The following is a 13338-nucleotide window of genomic DNA, read 5'->3' on the forward strand; positions in this document are numbered from 1 at the left end:
CCGGTAAACTCCAGGTAAACCGGGACAACTGGTCACCCTATCGCTGTCCCTCCTCTGTACATGTCCACACCCTCCCAATCTGGAAACTTTATCTTTTTGCATAACACCACTGTGAAATCCATCAAATCCTATAATTAATACATAACATTCTGTGAAAACAATATTTCTGCAGCTCTAATAGCACATTGATTTATCATTTACTCCAAAGATGCTTCCCAAAGTCTTTTTTTTTTTTTTTTCATTGCAATAAACTGCAGAGACACTTTATTTTGCTTGCCACACGCAGACTAATAGATCTCCAATCTTTTCAACTCGGGGAAAGCCACCCACTTGGTTCTGCGATAACATCATTGCTGTACAATTAGTTTAACAGCGTGCCATGTCCTATTTGAACAGCGGTAAATTCGATCCCGGTTGGAATGAAATGAAATGTTTGTTTGTTTGTCAGAGGGAGATGCGTAGATGTAGATAACATTTGCGAGGCGTGCGCTTTGATTGGCCTGTCAATGTCAATGTCTTCCGTGCCGCGCTTCTCCTCTGGCGCAATCGGAAAAACACAAAGACGCGCATGAAACAGAATTTGGAATCGCGGCGAGACAAAGGGAATTGACAAGAGACTAGTTTACATGTTTATTCACGACATCCTCAATATCCTTCCAGACTAAAACGTATTGCTTTTGGCGAGGAGGCGACGGGATCAACAAATATCTCAACGTTGCAGTGACTTTGAAATGACATGACTGAAGGAAACGGAAACAAAGCGTTTGAATTGAGAATTAAGGCGGGACACTGCAGGTGAAGAGGGGAGATGTTTTCATGTAAAAATAAGGCATTGTGCGCATAACAAAATGCCAAAATTGCCTCTATTTTCAGCACTGAAATCTAAATAAGAGACAGACCCACATTCAAATGTATGTTTTTATTTTATGACATATTAGTAATGAAGATTTTTTTTTCAGAGCAGATTATGGATCTTGTTTAGTTTTTGAATAAGCTAATCACATTTTTTTTTTAATCCCTCTTGCATGAGTAGAACAAAATCTAATTTTGAGAAAACCAGCATTTGTACCGAGTGCATATTTCTCCGCTCTTCTCGCAGAAAGAAAATTCCATATTTGGACTATCTCAGTGTCATCTCGGGGACCTTTCGCAGGACACATGGATGCAAATTATGTCAATATTTGTGAAGCGATGTAGTAGCTACTTCTGGGCAATCGCCAAAATGTCATAAAATAAGCATCGTACAGGGTAAGTTTTGTCATTTTTATACTCCGACATGAAAACTAAGACGTTAAAACAGTACTAAGTAACTTGTTTACCTTAACCCTCGTGTTGCCTTCGCGGGTCTTTTTGACCCGCTGTCTTGTTCCGGGCATTTGGATGCAAGGTGACACAAGGGGGCGCCCTTCCAACCTTCTCAGTGTAAATGTGAGTTGACTTTCTTCAGAGTGAGACTTTAGGTCAGACACCATGAGAGACAGTAACATGATGCTAAATACAGTGAGCTCTTTGTTTGCAGTAAGAAGGCTGCTCTTCAGAGAAGTGAAGAAGGAAGTCATGGAGCTTCTGCTTTAGACAGAAATTCAGACTTCTGCTGCATGTAGTGGTCATATTACATCATATCAAATGTTGTAATCTGTAAAGCACTTTGTGATACCTTTCGATATGCAAAGGGCTTTATAAATACAGATTGATTGATCACATTCTGAAACTCAAATCTGTAGTAAAAACATAATATATGGAAATAATTATTACAATTACAAAAAGAAAAACATTTGAAAATCATGTATCTAATCAAAAAAATAGTTTTATTTACTCTCATTCTAAAGAAAATAAATAAATAAAAACAAACCCTAACCATTTGTATCTGCTGTAAAGTCATGTTTGTCCCAGTTCCTCTGAGTCGTGGTGGGTCATGGTGGACCGTGACAGATGTGGACAGGACTGTGGTAGATCTACTTTTACTTTGGAGAAAACAATTACTATAGTAATTGTTGAAAAAATGAACCTCCTTCTGTAACATCTGTCCACATCAGTCCTGCTGCACCATGACTCTGAGGAACAGGGTCAAACATGACATACAGCAGATACAAATGGTTAGGGTTTGTTTGGGTTTTCTTTTTTAGAATGAGAGTAAATCAAAAACATTTTTTTTTTTTTGTACAGCATTTTTGTAATTATTTTCCATATATTATGTTTTCACTACAGATTTGAGTTTCAGAATATGATCAATCAACCAACCTTTATTTATAAAGCGTGTCGCATACCGAAAGGTATCACAAAGTGCTTTACAGATAACAACATTTGATATGATGTAATGTGACCGCTACATGCAGCAGAAGTCTGAATGTCTGTCTAAAGCAGAAACTCCATGACTTCCTTCTTCACTTCTCAGTCTGTGACTGAAGAGCAATGAGGCCTCAGCCTTTTTACTGGAAACAAAGAGCTCACTGTATTTAGCCTCATGTTACTGTCACTCATGGTGTCTGACCTAAAGTCTAAGTCTGAAGAAAGTCAAGTCACATTTACACTGAGAAGGTTGGAAGGGCGCCCCCTTGTGTCACCTTGCATCCAAATGCCAGGAGCATACCAGCGGGTCTAAAAGACCCGCGAAGGCGACACGAGGGTTAATAAATCCTTTCCATAGTCTCTCTGGGGGTAATACAAGTGTTAATGGGATGATTGGGGGAGTCTTTCATCTCCCCCTGCTGTCTCTGACCAGAAAACCACAATTGCAACTTCTCTGCCTAATTGGAATCACGAAGAAGCTAACAGGCTAACGGGCAAAGCTAACTGCGGGCTAGTGCCACTTAAACAGTATTTACAGCCAAGTTTGAGTGAAAACAATTATCTCCATTGTGTAATTGGATGTACAATATCCCTCGCTTCCTTTGTCTTTTCTGTCAGCGTAGTATTTACTCTCACGGACAATTAATGAGTAAAAAAATGTAACATGCTACGACATCTGCAGGAAGGAAACTAGCAAATAATTTCCACTTTCACCTGCGTTTAAGGAGGAAATGAATATGGGTTTTAGAAACCTGTACTTGTATGTTCATTTGCAGCTGAACGTTTATTTTTTGCCTCCAACAAAACGATCTCTACGCTAATGTTGCACCCAACAGGGTCCATTTCCGAACCCCCTCTGATGACAAGGCCTAGTAATTGCGCAGCCTAATTCGTGCATGACAAATGGTGTTTTGTTTGTAGTGTTTCAGCCCTGAGTCAACTCCTTTGTGCAGTAATGATGTTTGTGGTTGAGATTGGAGTTTGCAAAGCCGCTCAGTGATGGAGGCGTGTGTGGTGTCCAAAAAAATCACCAGTTTGCAGAGAGGAACCATGCAGAGAAAGGGCAAATGTTTACTTTGAGAACAGTTTATGTCGAATTTTTGCATGACCTTAAAACAATATTGATGTTTTCCACTCCAGTACCATTAAACGCTGAAATATTTCACATCTTACTGCTCAAAGTCCAACCTCCACTCCAAACAACGAGCTGTCAGTGACTATTTTCTTCAAATAGTGACGAACATTTGTTTCAGATGCCTCCTGGTCGCCTCCCGCGGGAGGTGTTCCAGGCATGTCCTAGTGGGACAAGGCCTCGTGGAAGGCCCAGGGCACGCTGGTGGGACTATGTCTCCGAGCTGGCCTGGTGTCGCCTCGGGGTCCCCCCAGAACAGCTGGAGGAGGTGTGTGTGGATCGGGAATTTTAAGCATCTCTGCTGAGACTGCTGCCCCCACAACCTGGCCCCGGATAAAGCGGAAGAAAATGGATGGATGGATGGATGGATGGATGGATGGTGACGAAATCAATGACACAGTCTTGGAGCAGATCCATTAAAGAAAACATTAAGAAATCTTTGCGTGGTATGGAAGGGTAAGGCTATGGTTCCATCTGAGAATGAGAGCAAATAAACAAAGTTTGGCAAACGTTTTTAAAGTGTCTTAACACAATAATGAACTTTTTCAGTGATTGTTCAGGATTTTTCTTCAGGAAAATTTCATATTTATACAAGATGTAATGCAAAATGGCCTCAAACTGTTAATAATCATTTGCTAAATCAGTAAAAATGTGCATCCCTAGAGCAGATAACTAAAGCGGGAATAAGCAGTAAAGGCAACTGACATACAAAAGTGGCGTCAGGTAATTTGAGTGTCACAATCACCAGAATAGGTGTCTACAACATGTTTAGAGAGTGAAGAGGGACAGGGACTCAATATTTAGGATGTGGCACAAAAGGCTGAAACGCTTTGAAAGTCGGTTAAAGAATCTTGGATATCCGCAGGTGTTGTCTCACATTTATATATTGTTATTTCCCTCGAGACAACTCTCTCGACAACAGCTCTTTGAATGAGTTCATCCCTGGGGCAGAGGGCTCCAGGACTCTGCTGACTCCCTGTGAGGAGCACATGCCTGAAGCCTCCTGCAGGCGGGACAGGACACCCCAGCCTCTCCATCTTCTCTCTCTCTCTCATTCTTCCCTTTAACTCCCCCTCTCCATCCATCAGCCCCTGTCCTTCAGCCTGTAACACTCTTCTCCCCCCCCCTCCTCTGCCCTACACTGAGGGGCCCAGAGCGGCTCCATGGATCAGAGGCGGCCATGTTGGAGCTGTTGACTCGCGGCGGTAGAAGCGGGTACACAACATCAGGGCAGGCGTCTCCAATCCCATACATCAAGCCCGGGCAGAGGAACGCAGTGATCTATGGGACAGACGGGCTCTGTGGTTGCCCTGGGTTGCACTGATTTGAAGTCCTTCAGATGAGAGGGAGAGGGATGCAGCCCTTTGATGCAAATCGTCAATAAGAAACAGAGAGATATTGATTTTGAGCACTTAAAGAGAGTCCCCAGTTCGTTTCAGTCATGCGTATTTGCGTAATCCTACATATTCAGTCTGCCTCCTCGACATATCGACACACTGCCCCCCCTGCTGATGTCGCGGGGTGGTTCTACAAACTCATTTCATTTCACCTGTTTGTGACAAGTTGTTTTTTGTTTTGTTTTAACTCCCCTTTCAACAGGGCTGCTGCAAGTCGGCGAGGAGGAAGCGTAGCTCACTAAAATTAAACTCTCTCTCAGATGTAACAGTTTAATAGTTTGTGCCCCCTCCCCTAGAAACCTGAGTTCCTCTGCAGCCGCGGCACACCTCAGCAGAAGTTTGTTAGTGAATTTGTGTTTGTGTGGACGGGCCATGCGTAAACTCTTCTCGTAAGACATAGCGGCGACACCTTCACAACTGAAAGAGACGTCACCGTGACTTCCGGACGATTTAGCTGTCAACGTTGTTGTGAAGACACCTCCGAGACGTTGCACTGACATTATTTTTCGGTGAGCGCTCGAGCAATCCAAGCTGCGTATTGCAAAGTTGCAGCGTCTCCTCTGGTGCTACGCTCTGTGCTGAGAGAGAGTACCAATACCGAGATATTAACCAATGTCGAAAATGTGGCATTTTGATGGTTACCAGAGTTACCACAAATTCCTTGCTGCCAACCAACTCAACTTGGCCTAAAATAGAGACCAAACACCTTACGGGATATTTCAGGATTTTTGACGTGGGGCCTCATTTCCTAGTTATCCAGAGTGTTGCTGATTTCTGGAGATATTTTTTTTTGTAATTCATGCAGTTCTTATATTTGAAGAGTTTCGTGGCGCTAGGCTTGTGCTAGGCTAGTGCATTTCTATGGTATCAGCTACACTGCATTAAAAACAGTCTGACCCGCTCCACAGTGCACCTGAGGCAAATCACTTATAACGCCAGACTAACCATATAAATGTCTGTGTCGATAGAATAATTTCTGGAATATAACTGGCCTTGCATCACATGAATGATCGCATTTTGAGGGACTATTTTCTGGCAGATCACTCCGCCGCTGCGTAGCTTATACAACCACGAAGCTGATGCTGGCCAAATATAAGTTATTTTAAATGCAAAATGGTTACAATTACTCTATCAACACAGACATTTATATGGTCAGACTGTTTCTAATGCAGGCTAGCTGATACCGTAGAAATGCGCTAGCCTTGCATTAGCCTAGCGCCACGAAACTCTTCAAATATAAGAACTGCTTGAATTACAAAAGAAATATCTCCAGAAACCAGCAACACACTAGGAAATGAGGCCCTATGTCAAAAATACTGAAATATCCCTTTAACTGTGTTACTAAACCTCGAGTACAACCTGAAGAAGCCAAAGGGTTACAAGTACCATAGCTTGAGAACAACATCTATGGTTTATTGCAGGAAGGCTTCGAGAGAATGACAATTTCGTCTCGTCGTATGTGCTGTGCATGTTGATGAAGCTAAGTGAACTGAACTGAAGCCATTAAAGGTGAAACACCAATGCTTAGGTCATGGGGAACCTTTCGTTATGGAGTCTTTAGGTTCTGGACAGGCATCCTCCTGCTGCTGTTCTTCCCAAGATCCTGCCTCAAGAAAGGCCTATAGCTGTTGTCTTCGCGGGCTATAAAGGTGCACTAGCTGAAGGACGGGTCCAATATTATGGTAACAATAAAGTCCACCAACTCCTCTGCCTAAATGCGAGGCTGGTGAAATCACAGTGAGTAGGACGTGTCAGTTCAGATGGCGGATCGGACATTGGCTAACAGGACGCCGTAATGAAAGCGCTCTTGTAAAAAAAAGCTCATCTGGCACCCACCATCTGTAAACACCGACATGAGGAGCCCAGCGGCAGCCGGGCCCTTTCAGATGTGGACTGTATTATTACGCTGACGCAGACAACAAACTTTCAGAACGTCTTTAAGGTAATTTCTGCCTTTTTGTTGTCGTTTGTTGATCAAAGATGTAAAACTTTTTTCTGATGATGGGAGTAGTTATATCACCGTCTCCAGTACCTCTTTGTGTCATGTCCCGAGTCCATTTTGAAGGCCTTGAACGTGTTTTGTATGTGTTAGATGTGGCCCAAACTCATTTCTAACTTTCCAAGAGCATTTCCAACACCCCGATTGTTCACAGGAATGAGTTATACTGTAAGCACGTTTCACAACATTCAGTAAGCGATACTGTCGGGAACATACACCTGCTAGACGACCAATTATTATTTTATCTTTAATAGGTATTTGCATATAACTTTATGGCTTTCTTTTCGTTTACCTGCACTTGAATACTGTAGTTGTTCCAATCTTCATCAAATCGTACCTTAACATTAACTTTGTTTTTGGGGGGATCACACGGAATCCCCACACCTCTGAATTTGAACTTTCCATTCACACCAGCCTAGCTCCAGCCCCTGCACTGTAGAGCAAACGCACAGAAAACAACGCCGTGGTGGTTCCTAAACTGCTTCGTCTTGTGTCGTCGCAGCAAGTGGGGCTTTTATGAGACAGTGAGTGCGATAAACCATCAACATCGAACTTCAACATTTCTCAGACACTTGACCGGTTGTACTTGTTATGCATAAATACATTTACATACACAATAAAATGTAGATTCACAATCAGCTGTCAGGCAGGCATTTTATCAACATTTTTTAGTACAGATAATTGCTAACAAATGATTCAAACCAAATTAAAACTATGCGCAAATACAAAACAAGAACCGGCAGCAAAATGAGCTCAGCAAATTCCGATGTCATCCATATATTTCCCATCCAAATCCTGATTAAAGGAACAGGCCCCCGTTTTTCCATACTGAGACATGTTCTTACCTGAGCTTAGACGAGTTGATACGTACCTGTCTGGTCTTTGTGCGTGCGCTCAGTCACGCAAAACGAGCAAAATGTTGTTAGCATTTGGCCTCTCCCAGCATATTCCTATGGCTCCAAACGTGGTGAAGTTAGAAGCTACTACGCTCTTCCGTGGGCACGCACAAAGACCAGACAGGTACGTATCAACTCGTCTAAGCTCAGGTAAGAACATATCTCAGTATGGAAGAACTGTGGCCCGTTCCTTTAAGGCTTGCAATCCATAATCATCCCCTTTATTTAGAAAACTGTTTTGCTCCCTGATTTTGCACAGCTTTGGATAAACAGCAATGCTACAAATTATTTTCTCCGCCTGATCTATGTCTCACCATTTTGCCATTTCAAACTTTGTTTTGATCCCTGTCATGGGCTTGATTTGTGGAGCGTGTGGCGTGCGGGTGAGAACAAAACAAGTGCATCACCTTTTGTGGACAGCAAGGTCTGTTGTTGTCCAGTTTTAGTCCGAGTTTGCCTCATTGAAAACAAAACAAACACAAAACCCCTCATTATTTAGTTGTTATTATCGCATTTAGGCGCGATCCTCTCTGCCCCTGTGAGGATGCTCCCGAGTAATTGCCGTATACGAGTGTGATTAATTACAGTTCGCGTCCATAAATTGGTTTATGCGGCCGCACATGCAAGCATCTCCTTACCCTGACGTAAATGGAGATGATGCTCAGTTAATAACCGTGAATATTCATGAGTTGCTTTGCGTATCCGGTTACAGAGAGCGTTCGCCCGGGAGAAAACCGCGTTATCCGTCAGAAAACACTGTATTATTCATCTCGCATAAATATTCCATGCATATTTGCCGCACAATATATTAAAGACATATGTTATTCCGGTTAATAAAACCTCCGCTGAATAAGTGCGAGTTTGTGTTTATCGCTGTTTGAAAACACTGAATTCCCAGGGCCTTTGTTGTTAGCCTGCGTTCATACAATGGATGCCATTTGTTAAACAGCATTTGGATAAACGAGTCAAGGTCGAGAGGATGATTCCTGTCATCTTACCCGTTTGATCTGATTCATCGAGCAGTAGGGCTGCATGGTTTATCCATATCGAATCGCAATGGAGGTTTTGACTACTGCAATGACCTAACCTCAAGAGTGATAGATGATCTCAGGTTCAGCTGCAACAGATAAAGATCCTAAAGTGTCATTTCATTTTTCATTTATTTATTTATCACAGTCATCACCATCACATCCCATCACATCACATGGCATCACATCCATAACACAGGCTTTGACACATCATTCCTTTTCATGTTCATAAATTAGACTACAATATATGTATACAGTCACACAGCAAGGCAATGCTCTCAAGCCTTACAAAATCTAAAGCATCCTGTCCTGGTAAAAGAACGTGTCGATCTGTGATTCCATCCCAGACTTATTTTGGTCACATGGCTGTCCCCCAGTGGTACTCTGAATGTTGGGGTAGCTCCTCCATAAGAGGGTGCTGTCCAGATAACACAAAATATAATATTTTTGACAGTAGATTATTGTGTATTGTTCTAATATGGGGCAGTTTGAGCAAGAATACGTTTTAATTGACTAAAAGTAACATGGCTTCCTTCACTCATCATTTTAGCAAATGCATTTAAATGTATGATATTGCTTTGTAGTAAGGTGTGCTGGTTAAGTATTTTAAAGTGCTAAACTATTAGTAATGCTCTTGGGGTTACAGCTTTGGGTTAGTGTAAGCTTTGAAGAAGTATATTATTCGTTGCCATAGTGTCTGAGTAAGATTTGAGTGATGCTTCTTTGGAATTAGACAGTCATTAAAGGCAGGTCGACCACACGCAGTTTGTGATTGAGAAATTGGGGCCGTAGTGCCTTAGTCCAATCACCCACAAACCCCACAAACCCTTGCCCATTGATCAATGTGTGTGTGTGTTTGTGAGTTGGTCATCATGACCAAATCAGAGCTAAAACAGGTCCTAAATGGGGATAAACCGGACCCAAACATACTTGTACGAATACTAAAAAGGCAGAAATATAGCCATGGCTAATTTCCATCCTGTGTCTCCAGCTGGGCCACTCACCACTCACTTAGCAAAACAACAATCATTGAATTAAAAGCATACAGTGTACTCTGCACACACTCATGCATACACCCCACAATATACACTCACCCACACACATCCACCTACATACAACTCAACGTCCCAATCCCAACCCTTCATGTACAAGCATCGACTGTATAAACAATAAAAGGTAACATCATCATCTTACATACCCGCTCATACAAAATGTCATAACTACGGGAGAGAAAAACATATCTCAGTATGGAAAAACGGTGGCCTGTTCCTTTAAGAAACAGCAAACAAATATATGCATTGCTAAAGAGTTAAATCATGCCTGGTCGTGTGGGCAATTTGGATCGTCCGATAGCCAATGTCCATGAGCAAATCTAGACCCAACTATGGTCTAAACCAGGAAATAACCAAATTTACCACCCCTCGAAAACAGGATGACACATCTCAAGGAGCATCCCATTAATAAACTCAACAATAACCACGAAATAGCATGGAATGAAAACGACTTAAATTGCAGTATTCAATAAAGTACCAGTAGAAGACCTAGTGCTACAAGAAGAACGCAGGGAACCACTGCCCTCGCTGGAATAGAATAGTCATCTTAATGACTATCTCATCAGCCTGGCTCCTAGAGACTCGAGTAGGTGAAAACAAACAGGTTTGAGTTCAGCTGAGATATTGCAGGGACGTGATAGAAACGTCTTAGGTTGAGGACAACAAACAGTGTTAGCGACGTTTCCTCAGGTGCTTGAGACCGTGCTGAGACTTGAAAACGTCTCAGCTGAAATCAAACCTGTTCGTTTTCACCGAGACTACCTGGAGACTCGCCGTATCTCCATGGGGATATCTCAGGGACATCTCCGCAACTCAAGTCTAGTCTCTATGGTGACTATTCTCCAGCTACATATCTGCCAGTTTAGGGTTGGGTTAGAGTTAGGGTTAGCAATCATCCATATCCAAATCTCAAAGCGTATTGACAGGAGAGTTTACAGCCTATATGCCAGTGTGATACCTCATTTGAAAGCCGAGACCTTCTAGTTTCTAAAACTATGTGTGAGATCTGTGTGAGTGAATCACAGCTTGCATCACATTTGCCGTTCTTGACCTTTATCATAACCCTAATCTCTGACCCTAACCCTAACCCCTGATCGGGGGGACAGCAAGTAACAAGTTAATGAAGAAATGACATAAATCTACTTTAATTAAGAGATTAACTCTAAAGTTGGAGTAGATTTGGTCTAGTCTTAGATCCGATAAAACCTCTTATTGCCAGCAGAACAAGCACATTCTGTTCTTTATTCAGATTAATTTGTATCAAGGGAAAAATACATCTTTTTAAATGTTAAAGTACATTTGTCTGATCTCAAGTGGGATCTCGGATTAGTTCAAACCGACTCAAGTTCAACATACGGTGCATCTATTCAAGCAATTTCATCTCATTTATCTCATTGAAGATGGCAATTTTTCCAGAGCTAGACCAGGGTTCCCCAAAGTTTTCAAACACCACTTGAGCAACGTAATAACTTAACTTAATAAATATATAGAACATATTACGCAAAATGAATTGAAGAAAAATAAGTAACTTGGTTTAGCGATGTGCATTTACATTGTTTACTTCGTTATTTGCCCTCAATTTACAAGTCTGTGCTGTTGTTATACGATTGTTGTTATTATAAGTTTATGTTTGCATTCCCTTTTTCTGCTTAAATGTCCGATGTAACCCTTGTCCGCCTTGTATAAATCAAATACAATGGATGGTTTAACCCTTTGCAAAGAGAGTGTGCAATCCCACAGCGTAATAACTTCACATGTCCGCGCGTTGCCACTCTGACGCAGTGAGTCTCACATTTTTCAACGCAAACAGGCACTTTTCACAGCCGGAGCCGCTTTCCCTGACTATTATCTTGTACAATGAATCCTCCGCCCACCGCATTCAAATCCCCAGAGTCCCCCGCTATAACCCTCGGGGAGTTCTTTCACAAGTGCTGAAAAAACAGAAAAAAAGCTCTGGCAAAGCTGTGTCCACGGGAGCCACATTCAGACTGCAGTATTTAGGAGACAGCTCAAGTGTGACTGTGTGGGGTATAAGCACTTTTAACGGAAAGTACTGTGTCTGCAGAGACGCCATGTGGGCCTTACAGGCATGCTCTCGAAACAACGCCGTCCTATCTGAGATTAATCACTTTAAAAGTGCTTCAATTACGACAAGTGTGGCCAATCGGACACCTGAATTTTCCCTTTGGGGATGAATAAAGTATCTATCTATCTATCTATCTATCTATCTATCTATCTATCTATCTATCTATCTATCTATCTATCTATCTAGATTTAGTTTAGTTTATTTGAGCAATTTCAAGTTCCACGTTGCTACAAAAGAAAAGAAACACAATAATGCCCAAAAGGGAGTAGGCTGAAGCAAACAATGCTTATTTATGCCTACCCCTTTAAACGTATTTACAAACTTTACAGCTGCCGTTCTTTTACATTCCGGTTTGTTCTATCTATCTATCTATCTATCTATCTATCTATCTATCTATCTATCTATCTATCTATCTATCTATTGTATCTACTGTATCTATCTATCTATCTATCTATCTATCTATCTATCTATCTATCTATCTATCTATCTATCTATCTATCTATCTATCTATCTATCTATCTATCTACTGTATCTATATCTCTCTATCTATCTATCTTCTGTATCTATCTATCTATCTATCTATCTACTGTATCTATCTATCTACTGTATCTATCTATCTATCTACTGTATCTATCTATCTTCTGTATCTATCTATCTATCTATCTATCTATCTATCTACTGTATCTATCTATCTACTGTATCTATCTATCTATCTATCTATCTATCTATCTATCTATCTACTGCATGTATCTATCTATCTATCTACTGTATCTATATCTCTCTATCTATCTATCTTCTGTATCTATCTGTCTATCTACTGTATCTATCGATCTGTCTATCTATATCTATCTATCTATCTATCTATCTATCTATCTATCTATCTACTGTATCTATCTATCTATCTACTGTATCTATCTACTGTATCTATCTATCTACTGCATGTATCTATCTATCTATCTACTGTATCTATATCTCTCTATCTATCTATCTTCTGTATCTATCTGTCTATCTACTGTATCTATCGATCTGTCTATCTATATCTATCTATCTATCTATCTATCTATCTATCTATCTACTGTATCTATCTATCTATCTACTGTATCTATCTACTGTATCTATCTATCTATCTACTGTATCTATCGATTGCTCCATCTTTTGTTGCGTTGTCGTCAAGTTTTTGTCGCATTTTTGAGGCAGTTTTGTGATGTTTTTGTTGTGTTTTCATCCTCGTTTCATTGCTGTATTGACACTTTGTTCCTTCAGATTTTAGATTTGGGTAAAGCCAAAATATAATGTGCTCGGTTCACTTGGGGGTTAAGAGATTCAAATTAGAGACATGAAAGGTGAGGTCGAAGGTAAGAAATAACATGCTTGCTCCATTGGCAATAAGATATAATAAAGCAGTGGTTCTCAACTGGTGGGTCGGGACCCAAAAGTGGACGGCGGAACCATTCTCGCG

General features: G+C 41.2%; 1 protein-coding gene and 1 long non-coding RNA gene across 3 annotated transcripts in view; one reads left to right on the forward strand and one right to left on the reverse strand.

The window, feature by feature from the left end:
• unc5db (unc-5 netrin receptor Db) overlaps positions 1–13338 on the reverse strand; it is a 591396-nt gene that overhangs the window by 557037 nt on the left and 21021 nt on the right. The window lies entirely within an intron of this gene.
• Positions 5529–13338, forward strand: part of LOC306972581 — a 132044-nt gene continuing 124234 nt past the window's right edge. The window contains exon 1 of the long non-coding RNA XR_013793514.1: positions 5529–5682. This is a non-coding gene — a long non-coding RNA (uncharacterized lncRNA). The remainder of the gene's footprint in view (positions 5683–13338) is intronic.

Source organism: Gobius niger, assembly GCF_951799975.1.
Source record: "Gobius niger genome assembly, chromosome: 1".
Classification (NCBI taxonomy): domain Eukaryota; kingdom Metazoa; phylum Chordata; class Actinopteri; order Gobiiformes; family Gobiidae; genus Gobius; species Gobius niger.